Source organism: Marmota flaviventris, chromosome 2 (genome assembly GCF_047511675.1).
Source record: "Marmota flaviventris isolate mMarFla1 chromosome 2, mMarFla1.hap1, whole genome shotgun sequence".
In the NCBI taxonomy this organism is placed as follows: domain Eukaryota; kingdom Metazoa; phylum Chordata; class Mammalia; order Rodentia; family Sciuridae; genus Marmota; species Marmota flaviventris.
Window position 1 is genome coordinate 133,863,792 of NC_092499.1, and position 19,326 is coordinate 133,883,117.

Here is a 19,326-nt window from a genome sequence, read left to right on the forward strand (position 1 = left end):
CCCTATGTAGGTCACTGGCACATTTGCATGTCTTCCCAAGAATCATTTTCCATGGGATTTTTGCTCAGGGAGAGAACATATCTAAAATTCAAACTCTCTTTGGAGAGGCTGGTATTCAAGTGGGAAAAAATAGACAGCAGCTCCCAAGCTGTGCTAACAATGTTGGTTCCTTTTCAAAATGTGTTCAATCTGATGAAAATCGCAGAGATGACCACCTAAGTTCCCAAAGTATCACACAGCCAAAAACTGTATTTGGGAAGGGAAAAAATTGTGTTGTCATTAACAATTCACATGTGCTGTTTCTAGATTTATGCCCAAAGGCATCTTGTCAGTTATTGTTTGGCCAATGCTTTTTGGAGACGTTTTTCTGTGATTATTTCCAAGCATTTTCACAGAAGCATCCTCCTTTCAGATGGTGGTGCCGAAGAAGGGAATTATAGAGGCTGAATATCCTAAGAGTCATGGAATGAGAAGTGATGAGAGCCAAGAAGGGACATAGGGTGATTTTTCCAGTTCTATCTTTAGGAATATATTCATCTCCTAAGTTACTGAAGCAGTGGCAAAAACTCCTTTTGCATTGGTCTCAGTTCCTCCCTTTGTGCTATCCAGGAGAGGGTTAATTAGACAAAGTTCACTGCATGTCCCCTTAATAAACAGGCTAACCTGATGCCACTTATGAAGGAGAGCCAGATGCCCTGATGTACATGCTGCATGTCTCCAGGCTGGGCGTGAATTACTGCCTCTACCTGGGGAAATGAGCAGCAACTGATCTTTAGGAGGAGCTCCAGACCTTCCCACCTTTCCCCTAAAGACAAGCAATCAGGGCTGATTCCAGTGCTTCCAGGGGTCAGTATTTGGTGAAGCTAAGAATGAAGACGTGACAATCAGCCTCTGCTACACGCCATCTTTGACTGGATCCCCTGTTTCGTTTGCCTTCTCCCTCTTGGGATGCAACTTTATCTCCTTGTTAGGATCCAGGTGGAACCCAGAGGGACAGAATTTTGATACAATGGCTGAATTCTGTCCTTGGCTTTCCTTCAGGGTCCTCTTCCAGTCCTGTGAGTGATAATGTGACAGTCAAGACCCCAGGAAATGCTCACTGGGCATTTTTCTTGTTTCTGTGGAGTTCCGGTACAGGAGAATATTGGCTGTCATGTACTTCAGCTCAATTTACCTCTTTAGGGTACATTGCAGGTTGTCACAATGTACACAATTTCTGAGCCTGACTGGACTATAGATGGGTGTTATCCTAATAATCCACTTCCCAGGGCTGAACAGAAAAACACACTCAGCCTTTCTCCCAGGCATAGACTCATTTACTCAACAATTACTGAGTCCCTGTGACAGGCTCGGGAAATAATGATAAAGGTACCATAGTGACATAGAAGGGACATGAGCTAGGGCAGAGTTGGGTAAGTAGATGGTTATGTTTCAGGGTGATTCATTGTTTTAGTCATCTTTTTCACTGCTCTGGCCCAAAGACAGGACAAGCACAATTTTAAGGAGGAAAAGCTTATTTGGGGGCTCACAGTTTCAAAGGTCTCACTCTATAGAGAGCCATCTCCATTCCTCCTGGCTGAGGTGAGACAGAACATCATGGTGGAAGTGTGAAGCAGAGGAAAGTAGCTGGGAACATGGCACCAGGAAGGAGAGAGAGAGAGAGAGAGCTCTGCTCAGCAAGGGCAAAATATAAACCCCAAAGCACACCTCCAGGGATCCACTTCCTCCAGCCACATCCTATCTGCCTACTGTTACCACCAAGTTGATCCATATCAGGGGATTAATGCAATGATTAGATTAAACCTTTTAAAACCCAATCTTTCATCTCTAAACTTTTCTGCATGTTCTCACACATAAGGTTTTGTGGGACACCTGATAATCTCCATGCAAGTATTTTGGAGAGAGATAACCAAACAAGGAGGCAGCACCATCTTCAGCTGTTCCTGAAAGCAGGAAAGAGAGCTCAGAGTGGGCCCAGGGGTGAGCAGGACTCTGAAGAATGGTCAAAGCAGAAGAGGAGGGCCTAGGCAGGAAAAGCCGTAAATAAAAAAATACAGGGCAGGTAAGAAGTAGCAGGTTTTAATCAGGGACCAATTGATGAGCATTTCAGAATAGCAAGAGAACCAGACCCAGTAGAAGAAAACAGGAGTAGGGGAAAGAGAGAAGCCAGGGATTTAGCACAGAGCTCCTTTTATGTTATTTACTCATTTGTTTGTTCACTCAAAAACTAATTAATGAACACATTTTCAGTCGCTGGCACCATTCTACAAACTGGTAATACAGAAGAGACAGGGAACAGTAAGTAGTCCTGGTTTCATGGAGCTTATGTTCTGGTGAAAGACAAACACACAAACAAGGATTAGTACTATGAAAAAGCCAAGGTGGAAAGAGGGGAGGGTGTCATTTTATACAGGGTGCTCAGGATTAGAACTAAGCAGAAACCTGAAGTGGTGGGCCAGGAGAGAGGCTGCTGAGCACCCTTATCTTTACATTCCAGTGTTTCCAGATCTTACCTGTGTTGTAGGGACAAACGAGGCAAGGCAACGAAGACAGCAGGAAACAGTTTTATTTGGCTGCAGCCAGGTCCCCAGGGCACAGCTTTTGCTGTAATCAATCAATCCTCTGAACCCCAAGTTCAGGTCATTTCAGTGTTTTATACCCAGCATGTAAGGGGAGGGGCTCAGAAGTTCACAGTCTGCAGAAGTTACATAAAAGCAGCTTTTTCTTTCACTGTTCTGGGCAAGTTAACCCTTCAAGGACAACACCTGAGAAGGAGAGAGCTTCTTTTCCCCTCTCTTTCCTTCCCCTGCCAGCTGTTACCTTGGAACCCAATTGGTAACTTATCTTAAAAATGTAGACACCTCTGTGAAGCCCAGCTCAAGGTCAGAGGCCTTGTTTGCACATTTCTACAAACTACTATACTGGATATGTCTGTGAAAAATGAGTAAGAGGGGTGCCCAACACCTGGAGTGCTGGTATCCTCTCAGCTAGTGGCCAAGTAAAACAGGGCGACATGAAAATAGAAAGTTTATCTACACTAAACTCTTTTGCAGAGACTTTTTTGCTGACAGTCCTAAAATCTACCATGGTGAAGATTTCTGGAGAAGCCGAGCCAAGATTTTTCTGTGGAGAAAGGGGGTGCCACTTCACCTGGACCATTGGCACCACTGAACCATGTCCCCCTGTGTCCCTGGCTGGTTGCTTGACCCACAGGCCACAGCATTCCTGCAGACCCAACTTTCTGGACCCTATTCCAACCTACCTGCCCTTGCTCATAGCAGGTGGTAACATTTTCCTACTGCAAAGAGTAATTCAAGGTCACTAGGGCACAGCTTCCATTTTCTGTCCCACAACCACAAACATCCATTTCTGTGTGCCCCAATGCAACATCAACTTGCCAAAAGTCAGCACAGTGAGATACAACCCACATACTCACCCCACATATTCACCCATCAGGTGAAGAGAGTCAACCCAATGATTTGCTAAATTCACCACATCCTTTATTCATCAAAAATGCCCTCAACCATTTTAGCCATGACTGTTTAAGGGCTTTAAAAATATTCTGTATTTATTTACTGATTATGAAATAAAATTTTCAAAATACAGAATATTTTATTATCAGAAGCCAAAATTTCAATATTATTTTCAGATAAAATTATTTTTTTAGAATCAATTTGAAAACCTCTTTTAAGGTCTTTTGTTTATTGTCTCACAGATCTTTTCACATCTTTTGATTTTTATCCTTCTTTCACAATTTCACGTTTATAATAAATTAACATGAATTTTGAGGCATAAGCATACAATCTAATACTGTATTTTCTTTAAGAATTTTCATTCCTTTCCCCCAGTTTGAGTGGTTAACATTTCATCTCTAATTTATCTGCAGATTACTAACAAGTCAACCACAACCAAATTATTCCTCTTTGGAAATGAAAATTTAAACTTTTTTGTTGTTGTTGTTGTAGATGGACACAATACCTTTATTTTATTTATTTTTATGTGGTGCTGAGGATGGAACCCAGTGCTTCATACGTGCTAGGCAAGCGCTCTACTACTGAGCTACTCCCCGGCCCGAAAATTTAAACTTTTTAACAATGTGTTTTCAGCTAATTTTGATTTATTTAGCATTTTTTAAAATTAGTTTATTTTTAAAAACTTAATCGATAAAAATATATGAAAGGCTGATACAAGGGATTAACAAAAGAATATTTAAGGAGGCTGGGGTTGTAGCTCAGTGGCAGAGCACTTGCCTAGCAAGTGTGAGGCACTGGGTTCAATCCTCAACACCATATAAAAAAATAATAAATAAACAAATAAATAAATGAGATATTGTATCCATTTACAGCAAAAAATATTTTTTAAAAAAATATATTCAAATGATGGAAAGCTCCGTGCAGAAAAATACATTCAAAAGCATCAGAAAGAAATCATAACTGACAAAGGCCTTATCACATCTGAAATACAACAGAAGGTGGAGTTACAGAAAAATAGTATTTCATATGGAAAATATTTTAGAGTGATTTGTCTTTGGCCAGTCTTCCAGAATTTTAGAATTTTCTTGCCAGTCTCTCAGGTGGCAGAACAATTTTAGATTAGTTCATAATTAGAAAATCTTATGTAATCAGTAACCAAAAATAAACATTTCTAACAAAGCTATGAAAACAGTCACATCAAAAATTTTTAACCATAAAACTACAATTGAAAAAAATAAAGTATGAGTTTGAGTTGGACACTTAATGAATTGAATCATGATAAAATTGAGTTTTTGAGAATTAACTCTGGTCTAATCTGATTTTGGGAGAATCCATTCTTTCCAACCTGGAGTGTCTATCCCTAGGACTGGCTTCCTGTGGGCACATGACTCTGACTCGGGCTGATTGCATTCCTACCTGTCCACTCTCACTGGCACTTTCAATTAGATTGCAAGTCTTGGCCAAATCCACAGCCCTCTTCAAATCACTTCAGCTTTCTTGGTCTCCGGATGTGGTTGGGATCATGGCTGTGCATCCCAGGCTCAGAGGCCATACCATGCCAACCAAGGGCCTGATATTCTTTATACCTACCACCCAACAGTATTGTTTTGAACACAGTTATTTTCCATTTTACTATGAGAGTGCCATTCCAGGTTTACAAAAGGAAAAACCTGAGGATTTCCCTGGAATTACAAAATCTCTCTCTCCCATTAACCTAGTGCATTGAATGACGATACAGAAAAGAGAAAAAGTTCAGTCCAGGATGCCACACCCATGTGGCATAGTGCATATAGTTATATTTACCACTCCCAGTTCCTACCACTGTACAACTTGGGTTGAAGTTGGGGAGCAAAACCACCAATGTTAACCACTTTTGTCATTTTTTCCTGCTGCCTATATTTGGGTTAACAAAAAAATATCTCTCCTAGAAAACCTACATTCAGAACTGGGAAAATGCAAAACTATAGAAGGTTTCAACCATCCTGGGTCCAGTGAGGCTCCATGGCAGACTCTCCTCTCTGTCTTTAGCAAATCACTATTTCTGTGCTTCCCCTTCTCCTTTTATAATATGGGCATTATTTTATTCATTCTCTGTATTGGAAAAAGAAAACATCCTTACCAGGATAAAATACAGTAGTCATTCTCAATCTTAGCACTGTTGCTACTTTAGAGTGGATTAACTGCTGTGAGGAGCTGTCCTGTGTACATAAGAATGTTTAGCAGCATCCCGACAAGGTCTACCAGGTAGATGCCCCAATTATGACAACTCAGACTATTTCCAGACATTGTTTCAACACCTGGGAAAAAATTTGCCTCCATTTGTTATCCACGATTACACAGGAAGCCAAAAACAGGGAACTAAAGTTTAGGTGAATGATTTAGTAAATCATGGAAGTTATTTATGTATGTTAATGTCACTTGCTTTCTGGAAGTTAAGAATTTTCAGGCCAGAGAACAGCACGTTGAAATCTGTTCTTAAAAGTGGGCCTTAGGGCAGGCAAAAAAGGAAGCTTTCTGAGTCTAACTTTTTTGTTAATACTACCATTCTTTGTAGATTTTGTACATTGCAAATATCTTCTCCAAAACTATGAATGATACCTTAACTTTGATTTAGCATTTTTTCAATAAAGAGAAGCATTAAATGTTAATGCAGTAGGAAGTTTCAATCTTTTCCTTTGTTGTTTGTGCTTCCCTTTAGCTTATTTTTAAAATTCTAACTCCAATATCATAAGTATAATTTTCTGTATTTTATTTTTAACATTTTGTTTTCCATTCTTAGGTCTTTAATATATTCTAGAATTTTATTTTCTTGCAGTACTGGGGATTGAACTCAGGGCTGCTCATTGAGCTACATTGAGTCCTTTTTGTTTTTTTTTTTTTTTATTTTGAGACAATATCTTGATAAGTTTCCCAGGTTGACCTCAAACTTGTAATCTCCCTACCTTGCCTCCCAAGTAGCCAAGATTACAGGCATGTGCCACAAGCACCCAGTTTATTTTCATTGTAAACATGGAAATAACATGGCTTTCCCTTTAATCAAGTCATCTTTTCTGGCTTAATAGTTTTATTATAGTTTTAATAAATATTTTTGTCACATGTGGACAAGAAAATACACAAGAATGTTTATTGCAATATATTTTGTAACAGTAAACAGTATGTCCCCCGAGAATAAAATGAGTAAATTACTTTCAGTATATTTATACAGCAGTGAAAATAACTGAATGGGGTCACACATAGCAAGGGAAATCTCAAATTAGAATGTTGAAAGAAAATTAAAAGTTCAGAATAATGTCTTTTGGAACCATTTAATATGAGTAACAGCATCAGATGCACAAAACATTTCCATATGCTTAATATGTAGTAACAACATAAAAAAATTCATAGACACCATTTGGTAGACACCCAACTAAGAAGTGAACTCTGGGTAGCAAGAGGGGAAACAGACTCAAGGACATGCAGAGATCAGTAATGTTGTAGGTTAAAAACAAACAAAAAATAAATAAAGTAAAAACCTGAGGTGACATAGCATGTTAGGAAACTGGGTGATGTAAGACTGAGCAGAACCAGATAGTATAGACCTGAATTTGGAATATTAAAGGTGTTATAATATTGTCAATGAAGTGATTGATGGGATCCACTATAAGAAATCACATACACTCTGAGAGAAAGAGAAAGAGAGAACTGAAAGAAATGTTTCATGAAAACATATGCACACTTACTAAATTGACACATTTTGATATTTTCTATTTTACTTTATCCTCTTTCTTAACAAAAGCTACCTGCAATTTGAAACCCACTGGTTCATAGTTTCATGTGTTTGAAATATTTTACAGTTGAAAATAAATATCAGTACCATCAAGTATTTTAATTAGATGAAAGTATCAATTTAGCAGGGCGTGGTAGTGCGCACCTGTAATCCCAGCAGCTCAGGAAGCTGAGACAGGAGGATCAAAGGTTCAAAGCCAGCCTTAGCAACTTAGCAAGGCTATAAGCAACCTAATGAGACCCTGTCTCAAACATAAAATAAAATATAAGGCTGGGGATGTGGCTCAGTGGTTAAGTGAGCCTTGGGTTCAATCCCTGGTTCCAAAAAAAGAAAGAAAGAAAGTACCAATTTATCCGAAAGGGTTACCGATAATGCAGTAATAGAATCGCAGCATGTCAGTCACAAGAAAACTTGGGAATGAGCAATGGTTTTCAAACTTTTTAGCTTTTAACAAATTAATTGTTAATCATGTGGCAAAGAAAGAGGAAAATATGACAGTCTAAACACCACCACCAGACCCTTTCTTAGGGAGAGAGAATCTTTCTGGGAAAGTTCTGTTAGTGTGAGCCTAGAGTAGAAGGCCAGACTCTCCCAGACCTGCCATCGTGCTTTTGGGGGCATAAAGGCTGCTCTGCACAATTACTGGGAAAACAGGCTGAATTGAGGTCCCACCCACCCTCTGAACTGGGAATACATTTCTCCTGCTGGGAGAAGGAAGCTAAAGGGCTGGGACCCACACACTGACAGGTGCCAAAGATGGAAGTGGAGATTGCCCACTCTGGCCTAACACATGTGTATTTCTTGACTTTTGTCACTTCCCAGCCTGTCGCAGTCCGGCTGGCTGCAGCAAAATAACCGGGGGGTGACGAATAACTTGTGTACGTTGATACAGCAGGAGTAGGAGCCCTTTATTGCAGGACAGGAGCAGTATTTATACATTCCACACAGCTTATCTAATTAGCATAAACTAGATACAGCAGTCAACCAATAAGGAATCTCTACACTTAATGGCTCTCTTTTGTTACTTCTCAAACCACTCCCTCTGGCATTTTGCCAGGCACCATCCAGACTTGTTTACGAACTCTAACATTCCCCTGGCAAAATGCCAGGTGTTATTTTGACTTGTTTACAGACTCTAACATTTCCCCCTTTTGTTTAATTTAAATAACGACCATAGTGGTTTTTACACAAACACCATAAATAACCTGCTACAAACAGAAAGGGAGGATACAAAATGCCACAATACCAAGCCACTTGATGGCTCCATGCAAGAAGCCCTTGGAAAAATTATACAAGCAATGAGACCATTAGCAAAGATACCGAGTTACAATTTGTTGTAGATTACAGTTTGTTGTCTCAGTCCAGGTAAAGCAGTGTCTCAATAGATTAACTCACAGTCCAGGTAAATCACAGTCCAGGTAAGTTCTGCAGGCAGCTAGCTTAAATCACAGTCCAGGTAAGTTCTGCAGGCAGCTAGCTTAAATCACAGTCCAGGTAAGTTCTGCAGGCAGCTAGCCTAAGCTGTAGTAGCAGAAACAGCAACAGCTCCGAAGTCTCGTCCGTTTCTCAGCCGAAGTTTCATCCGGTTTTCAGCAACACTGGAAATTCTTTCACCTTCGTCTTCACTGGCACCGGTACGAAGGCAGGAACTCTGGATGGCTAAAAAAAAATCCTGTAGTATTCCAGCAGGCACTAAGAAAACAACCTTCTGAACAATTTAGTGCATTATCTCAAGGTTTTTTTGCATTTGAAATAAGCATTAATAGTGCTCATTACTCATCAGCTTCCAGGTGTGGGAGAACCATTGTAGCTTAGTTATTGGCATTGAAAATGACCAAACATCAGGGACACCAGTAGCGTCTTCTGCTGGCTATAGTGCCTGGGCAGCCCCAGATGGCCCTGGGGAGTGTCCCGGACTCAAACTGCTACTGGGCACAGGGAGCAAGAGCCTGCGAGACTGTGCCTCCGGGTCAGGCTTGGCTTTGGGCTCTTGCAGTGGCATCCCGCTCCCTGGGCAGGGGGCGGGGAAGAGTCGGTTGCTGCCGCCTCTTGGAAAATCCTTGCTGCACTGTGAGCGGCTTGTACACTCCGCAGCCGCCTCTCTGCTTCACGCACCCTCTGGTAACGAAAAGTATTTAGTAATAGCCTTTTGCTGCAACTTTTTTCCTGATAATCCTTCTTCTTCTGAACTTTCTTTTTCTTTCTGACTAGAGTTCCTGGGCTTCCATCAACACATGCCCTAATTGCTCTTGGTTCCACTGGGGTGCCTCTTTCCCTTATCAATTTACTTAACACTCCTTCCATATTTTCATCACAAAGACAATACAACATTTTAAGACAAAACAAGACACAAACATACTGTATCAATCTTCTCCATTTTCTCGAAATGGCCATTTTTCCTCTCGCCCTATCTGTCTAGGGACGAGCAGATTTGCTCCCGTCCTATCTATGGACGGGCAGCTTTTTTTTTTTTTCGTCACTTACCCCCGAGTGTCCCGGGGCTCACCGTACAGGCCACCATCTGCCGCAGTCCGGCTGCAGCAAAATAACCGGGGGGTGACGAATAACTTGTGTATGTTGATACAGCAGGAGTAGGAACCCTTTATTGCAGGACAGGAGCAGTATTTATACATTCCACACAGCTTATCTAATTAGCATAAACTAGATACAGCAGTCAACCAATCAGGAATCTCCACACTTAATGGCTCTCTTTTGTTACTTCTCAAACCACTCCCTCTGGCATTTTGCCAGGCACCATCCAGACTTGTTTACGAACTCTAACATTCCCCTGGTAAAATGCCAGGTGTCATTTTGACTTGTTTACAGACTCTAACATTCCCAGCCTTTTTAACTTTAAAAGTTCTGCTAATTTGGGAAGAATGAAGCAGGTGGCATCACTATAGCAGACCTTAAACTGTACTACAGAGCAATGGTAACAAAAACAGCATGGTATTGGCACCAAAACAGACTGGTAGACCAATGGTACAGAATAGAGGACACAGAGACTGACCCACAAAACTACAATTATCTTATATTAGACAAAATTGCCAAGAACATGCATTGGAGAAAATATAGCCTCTTCAACAAATGGTGCTGGGAAAACTGGAAATTCATATGCAACAAAATGAAATTAACCCTATCTCTCACCATGCACAAAACTCAACTCAAATGGATCAAGGACTTTGGAAAACAACCAAAGACCCTGCATCTAATAGAAGAAAAAGTAGGGCCTAATCTCCATCATGTGTGATTAGGCCCCAGCTTCCTAAATAAGTTTCCTGTGATACAAGAATTAAAATCAAGAATCAATAAATGGGATGGACTCAAACTAAAAACTTTCTTCTCAGCAACAGAAACAATCTGTGAGGTGATCAAGAGCCTACATCTCAGGAGAAAATCTTTACTCCTCACACATCAGATAGAGCACTAATCTCTAGGGTATTTAAAGAACTCAAAAAGCTAAACACCAAAAAAACAATCAAATAACCCAATCAATAAATGGGCCAAGGACCTGAAGAGACACTTCTCAGAAGATGATGTACAATCAATCATGAAATACATGAAAAAATGTTCATCATCACTAGCAATTAGAGAAATGCAAATCAAAACCACTCTCAGATTTCATCTCACTCCAGTCAGAATGGCAGCTATTATGCATACAAACAATAAGTGTTGGTGAAGATGTGGGGGAAAAGGTATACTCATACATTACTGATGGGACTGCAAATTGGTGCAGCCAATATGGAAAGCAGTATGGAAATTTCTTGGAAAATTGGGAATGGAACCACCATTTGACCCAGCTATCCCTCTCCTCGGTCTATATCCAAAGGACTTAAAAACAGCATACTACAGGGACACAGCCACATCAATATTTATGGCAGCACAATTGACAATAGCTACACTGTGAAGCCAACCTAGATGCCCTTCAATAGATGAATGGTTAAAAAAATGTGGCATATATACACAATGGAATATTACTCGGCAATAAAAGGGAATAAAATTATGGCATTTGCAGGTAAATGAATGGAGTTAGAGAAGATAATCCTAAATAAAGTTAGTCATTCCCCAAAAAACAAATTCTGAATGTTTTCTTTGATATAAGGACACTGATTCATCATGGGATAGGGAGCAGGAGCATGGAAGGAATAGATGAACTCTAGATAGGGCAGAGGGGTTGGAGAGGAAGGAAGGGGACATGGGGCTATCAGTGATAATGATATGTGATGATCATTATTATCCAAAGTACAGGTATGAAGACACGAATTGATGTGAATATACTATGTATACAACCAGAGATATGAAAAATTGTGCTCAACATGTATAATAAGTATTGTAATGCATTCCACTGTCATATATTTTTAAAAATCTGCTAATTTGCAGGAAATTTAGAGATGGAACTTTTGAAACAATTAAGTTTCTTCCTTCTTTCTTAAAGTTGGCTTTGAATAAAATTTATTTTTCTACCATTTTTGATTTGGAATATTTCTGTAGCAACCAGTGTTATGGACCAACCTCTTTCCTGGGGGTGGGGGTTGGTATTATAGCAACCCAATAACAAAAGGGAAGAATCAGAATCTGTCAGGGGAATCCTATGCAGAGGGGGTAAGGAACACATTTAGTTAGAAAGGAGACCAAGAGCTGAAGGATGGCAAAGGACAGCTACAGAATGCAGCCTCTCCAGAACCAACAACCCAGAAAAATCTATTAATTCCATGGATAGCTGGAATATGAGAATTTTGCTGTTGTAGAAATCAAAAGAGCTGTTTCATCAGGGCCAACTTAGTGTTCAGAGGCACCCAACTTAGAGGCACCACATCTCTAGAGCCACAGGAATGCTGCCCCACCCCCTGGATTGCACATAAATCAAGAGAAAGATCTGGATTTCCAATGAGGGATCTAACACCATTTCAATTAAGACTCAAGGGCATCAAAGGCCACTGATGAATATTGGATCACGATAACATCTCAATACAGGTAAGACCTGGGCTGCTCTGATGAAGTACACAGGGATGGGGAAAATGGGGAGGGGATAGAATGGGGAGATGTTGAGTGAAAGCTTTGCCCTTGCCTCCCTCTCAGACACCCCCTCCCATGCACCGGAACCTCGGTGAAAATCAGAGCTCTGGGAAAATGTGTGTAACCCATTTTACAGGTTCAGATTGAGGCCCAGGACAGAGAACTTATTGGCCCAAGGTGACCTAATTAATGAAACAATCTGGTGTCCTGGCTCCCAGCTCATATCCTGACCATGATCCTGTAGCACCTATTGATGTGAAGTGCATCACCACATTAATTAGGTAAAACCAATAGGATCAAAGTCTTGTGAGAGTAAAACACAGATCATTTAATTTGGCCATGTGTATGAGAAGTTAGAAATTAAAGAGTAAAGAATAAACCAACTTACAGGTAAGAACCAAATGAGATTAGGGACAAAAGAAAAAAAACAAAGATTCTTAGCTCCTTAAATATTTGTGTAGGGCCAAACTGGCTAGACATAAAAGGATAATAGGAACTATTAAGGCCAGGCTCATGCACTATGTAAGACTTTTGGACATATAACCTCCTCTCAGCCTTACTGTGCCACCTAATATGCTTATGGGAAGATTTATGGTTGCTAAAGAAACTGCTGAAAGAGACCAAAAGATATATTTGGTATCAAGACACCAACAATTTGCCTCAGTTTAATTTCCCACCTGTCCCTTCCTGCCTGTTTTTATCAGGGCACATGATAAAACCTCTCACTGGTGAGAGCAAAGCCAAGAAAGAGTTGCTTCCGTGATCTTACATGACTTCTTTCTCCAGGTGCCTGACTTGTGAGCAGCAGGCAGAATTGATGGTTCCCTGTCAGTAGGCTCCTCATTCTGCTTTTGTTAGCTGTGCTTTTTACCAAAGTCTGGAGCTGAAGGTTAAAATGAGTCTCACTTATCTTGGTGTAAAGAACAAAGCTGAATATACTGACAGGGAAGTTGATTGTGATATTTCCAAATTCCATCATTCTTAAGGAATATCATATCTTTTCCTTACTGATATAAAAAGTAAAAGTTTACAGAGACCAGACCTAAATAAATGTTTCTATAAGAAAAACAGTTCCACATTCAGAGTCAGGGCCCAAATTCATATTCATGGTAAAGAGCTGAGGGAGTAGCTCAGTGGTAGAGTGTGTGCTTAGCATGCATGAGGCCCTGGGTTTGATCCCTAGCACCAACAAACAACAAAAAAATTCATAGTGATGCAGCAATACAGGGCATCTCTAGATACGATTTGAACACTGGAATAATTTCTGTTTGTCCTAGGTGCCCACAAAAGTGGCTTGTCAAACTTGTGTCTTGACATCCAGACAAACTGAACAGTCAGAATGGTCTGGCAAATATCATTGCTTTCAGAATCTGATAAGTGATCCTCAGCCCTTAGAAGCTAACAAAACATATCATGAGTGTCTATTAGAATCACCCAGAAGAAGGGTTTCCCCATCTTTCAGATTTTCAATTGAGGATACTTCAAAAATCACCTATTTCTTCACCCAGAAGTCTTCTGCACAGGCCGAGGGCTTTGGAGTACATTTTCTGGGAAAATGCTAGTTTCCCACAGATCCTCTATGCTAGTTAGCTTTCTGTTGCTGTGACAAAGTACATGAGATCATCAATTACTGGAGAAAATATTTATTTTGGCTTACAGTTTCAGTGGTTTCAGTTTATAGTCAAGTGGATTCAATGCCCAGGGCCTAGTCCAAGACAGAACATCATGACAGGAAGCACATGGCAGAAGAAAGCCTCTCACCTCATTACAGCCCAAAAGCAGGGAAAAGAGACAGGAAAGGGCCAGAGTCCCAATATCCCCTTTAAGGGTACATCCTCACTGATCTATCTTTCTCCCATTAGACCCTAACTTCTTAAAGGTTTCACCATCTCCTAATAGTACTACACCTTTAAGACATGTGCCTATGGGGGACATGTCTTAAAGGTGTGGTACAAAACATAACAACCTTCATGTCTTCCATGTGCTCTGTTTGTTTAACAAAGAGAAGTAGCAACGAACTGAAAGAACAAGATCATTGTTGCTATTAACATTATCATTTTCTGTAGTATATTATTAGTACAATAACACATTAATGATGACCACCATTCATCACATTGCTTAATTTTTCATAGCTCTTTTTGTTTGATTTATAATGACTAAAGCTTAGCAGAGACATCTTCCAGCAGGAAGTTCTTTGGCTGAGGTCTGGAAGTCCTACCCTCCCTGCCCAGTGGCCAACTGCACTGTGACTGTGGATTTATCACTCAACTGTTCCATGATTCCACAATTAAACATGGGATGATCTGCCCTCCCCTTCACAGGACAGCAAAAAGCAAAATGAAGTGTGTGTGGGCTTCACAGCCATTGCAATGTGTAAGCATCACAAATTGTATGCACAATCACAGAAATTCTTCTCTAACTGAAATGGAGAAGTGGTAGGAGGTGCCATGATTTAGAGAGAGCATGTGAATAGGAAAAGGCAGTGGGCATAAGCACTGGCTCCAAGATCATATGCCTGGGCTCGAAGCCAACTGTAGGACTTATTAGCTATGTGACATTAGACAGGAATTCTCTTCTCCCAATCCCTCAGTTCCCTCCACTGTAAAAATGCAGATAATAACTATATCTTCAGTTATCGGTGATGAGTTCTGCTCCCTCACATGTTGAAGTTTGAACGTTAGAGAAGCACGCAGAGGCAAGAATGTAAAGCAGGGCTTGTTTTAAAAGGGGTAACATAGACTTCTCCCAGGAGGGAGAAGGGGGCCATAGCTGGTAGCCTGGTATCCCAAGAAGCGAGGGTATTCTGCCTTTTTATAGGTCTTAACCTTCCTTTGTTCTCCTGTTCTCTTCCCCTTATCTCTCTCCTTCCAGCATATGTGACTATTCCCAGGAATGTTCAGTAGGATGGCCAAAGGTGGGGAACCGGGGACTGAAGGGGGAAAGGCAGGATGGAGCAGCCCAGCACACATGAATTAACAACCTTACAGCTCCCTGTAGCCAACTGAAATTGAGACCTCCCTAAGCATGGGCAGCACCGTCCAATAGGATGATGGCTTGGATGTAATAAAAGTTGGAAGAACAAAGGAGCAGCAGCAGATATAAGCTCAATTTTTCTAGAATGGCTTCACGATTGCTGCTGTGTCTGAGGATATCAGACTCGCTCTCACTTATTCACTCTTCCAAAGCAAACTCTGCCAGTGATTCTTCAAAAGCCTTCAGTCTGGGACTAGGGAGCACAGTTGATCCCTCTTGTTCTATGGCTTCAGCTTCTTGGACTGCACAGCTACTGGTTCTTCCAGCTCTCCAGCCTGCAGATGGCTATTGTGGACTATCCAGCTTCTGGTTGCATAAGCCAACCTAAAAAATCCCCCTTATACCTTATTATACTTTCTATTGATTCTGTCCCTCTAGAGAACCCTGAAAATGCACATGAGAATGGGGTTTTTTAGGGGAATTGGTTCATATAATTATGGAGGATGAAAAGCCCATGACAGGCTTCTGTAAGTTGGGATCCAGGAGGTCAGTGCATGGTGCAGTCCAAGTCTGAAGGCCTGAGAACCCTGGGGGGTGGGGGTGGTTATTGATGTAAGTTCTGGAATCCAAAGCTAGAGAAAGTATGGCATTTTTTTGTTCAAGAGCAGAAGAGTTTATTCCAGCCTTATCCAGCATAGAGACACCAACTTGCCTTTCCCCTGTTTTCATTCTACCCACACCCCTGGCCAATTGGATGTTGCCCACCCACACTGAAGATGGATCTCCCACCTACTCCATTGAGACTCAACATGCATCTCCTTTGAGAACCCTCTTAGGCACAACCAAAAACAAAGCTTTACCAGTTCTCTAGGTGTTCTTTAATCTGGTCAAGTTGACACCTAAAATTAATCCTCAAGATTCCCAAGGTCCAAGGCTCTCCAGCCCTGGACGTGGAATCAGAAAGTTGAAGGACAAGCACTGGCTCTGCCCCTGAGTGGCTGTGTGACAACAGGTGAGGCCTTTATACCTCAGGTGTGGTTCTCATTTTTTAGACAATCAGCAATTCTGAATGTTGTTCCCTCTTTTATGTTTTTGGCCATTTTAATTTTTTCATTAATTAACAATATGTAGTTACTTAGTTTTTAAATGTTCATCCTTTTTATTTTAGAGATATTTTATCAGAAATGATATAAGTATTTTTCACATTTTGCCATTAGCAATGATAGTTCAATTGTAACCATGGTGGTTTGTTTGTTGTTTGTTTTTAATATACAGAGGTTTGGGACATTTAAAGCATAATTTTATACAGTGAGTGTTCTGGGTTTCTGTTGCCGCATAACAAATCATTCCAAAATAGTGACATTTTACTAAACCCATAGATTCTGTGGATCTGGAATCCAGACAGCCCATCTCAGCTGTCTCTGCTCTGTGCCACTATGCCCAGAGTCTTGGGTAACTAGTCTCAAATAACTGGAAGTGACTCAAAATGACTGTGGCCTTCTTCACTCAGATGTGTGGCATCTGGGCTAAGACTGAATGACTCAACAGCAGATGCCCAAGCTCTCCATGTGACTGGGTAGTCAGATTAGGTAGTCAGATTTTTTTATATGGTGACTCAAAACTCCAAGAACAGATCTTACAAATTACATATCAGGAGCTTTAAGGTCATTTATGACAGCCTCAGAAGTCACCTAGTATCACTTCTGCTATATTCCAATAGACCAAGCAGTCACAAGCCTACCAACACTTAAGTGCTGGGAAGGATGTTCCCACCACTCAATGGGAGGGGTATCAGAGATGTGCCATCATTATTAACCTCCTTTTATATTTTTCTGCTAATACTACTATTCTCAGTGGGAGGCCACTTCTAGGAGATGTTCAGGAATGGATGGAGCCTTTTGAACTCACCATTACTGGGAAGAGGAGAGAGGGTGATGCTGACATTTAATGGGCAGGGGTCAGGATGCTAATTGCCCTTCAATAATCAGGATGCTCCCACCCAATGATTGCCTTAATAAAATGTCAGTGATAAGAAAATCCTGCTCTAAGAATATCTATCTACCATTGACATGGGGACAACAAGGCATTCTTCAGTCCAAAATGAAATGTCCGTTTAGATTTTCTTCTGTTATCTTCAGCTATATAGTGTATAAGATATACACTTTATGTGGACTATGGTACCCAGATATGTGATCAAGCATTCCATTGGATGTTTCTAGGAATGTGTTTCTGGATGAGAGTAATATTTAAATTGGAGGACTTAAAGTAAAGCAGATTTCCCTCCCTAATGCAGGTGAGCCTCCTCCGGTCAGTTGAAGGCTTGACTAGGACAAAATTGGCCTCCTCTGCACAAGAAAGAATTCTGAAGCAAGTGGGCTTTGATTCCCAGCAGCAACACTGGCTCTTCTATGAATCAAAGTCATCATACTATAGTGACACATGCATACACATGTTTTAATCCTTTTTTTATTTAGTAAGTCTTTTGTTTCAACTATCTCTATAGTACAGTCCAGTTTTCACCAAGATTTGAACTAATCACCTTTATCATCTAATAAAATCTCTTGTACATGCTTGAATCTATTCCTGGATCTTTTTATTCTCTTTCATTTCTTTGTGCACTCTTTTGATGAAAACACAGCATGAAATTATTGTCACTTTAAAATACATGTTAACAGCTAGTAGGGAAGACTTGCTCCATCATCACCCTTTTTATATACAATATTTTTCATCTTCTTCCCAATTTGTTCCATCAGGTGAACTTGGTAATTGTGTGATAGTATCCTAAAACCTTTCCTTTGAGGTTTCCACTGGTGATGTGGTAAACTTAAGAAATATCTGGGGGATACTGACATATCTATAGTAAATTTTTCCTAAACATTCATCAAGTATTTCTTCCAATTAATGAGAATTTATTTTATGTTCATCATTAAATTTTTCTAGTTTGAGGGCCAGGGGACATAGCTCAGTTGGTGGAGTGCTTGCTTCATATGCACAAGGCCCTGGGTTCAATCCCCAGCAAAACACACACACACACACACACACACACACACACACAATTCTATTCTAGTTTACTTTATGTAAGTGTGATTTTTTTTTGTTAAATTTATTCCCAGGTATTTTTTTATTATTGAAGCTTTGAAAAAGTATTTTTTCCTTATATATCCTGAGATTTTTCAGTGCAATAAAAGCTATTGATTGTTGTATTTTTATTTTGAAACTAACTTGTTATAAACACTTATCTCAAATATATCTTCAGTTTGTTTGCTTGGGTCTTCCTAGTAGGTTAAAAAAATGTCATCTAAAAATAATTGTTTTGCCTCTGCCTCTTGAATACCTCTGTTTTATTCTACATTTGTACTACACTGGCAAAAAATATTCATAATAGTATTGAAAAACAGTGTTGAGAGCAATATTTTATAGTACAGTTAAGAAACATAACTGTAGATAGTGTGTGCTAAACTCTGCAAAGCAGTTTTCTATCCTTATTATTTATCCTTCAAAATAACCTTAAGAGGTAGGAAAAGATTTTCACATTCTCAGATCTTGCTTGAGTGTCCCTAAAGTCCCATGTATTCAAGGCTTCATCCACAGATTGATGCTACTGGGAAGACGTGAGGCCAAGTGGGAAGCCTGTAGGTCATGGTGGAAATACCAAGGGACACTGTGAAACTCCAGTCCTTCCTTTTTCCACTCTTATTTCCCAGACATGAGATGAGGAGTTTTGCTCTGCAGCACACTTCTGCCATGATGTGCTGCTGTCTTACTGAAGACCCAAAGCAACGGGGCCAATTGATCATGGACTGAAAACTCTAAAACTATGAGCCAAAATAAACATGTTTTCTTTTTTAAGTTGATTTATCTCAGGCATTTGTTACAGTGATGAAAAACTGACTAACACAGTCTCCTATCTTCAAAATGGGAATAATAATATGTCTACACCAGAGGGTTATTATAAAGATTAAATGCCTCTAAAATACTAGTTAATTTTTTTTGAGAGAGAGAGAGAGAGAGAGAGAGAACTTTTTAATATTTATTTTTTAGTTTTTGGCAGACACAACATCTTTATGTGGTGCTGAGGATCGAACCCAGCGCCCCGCG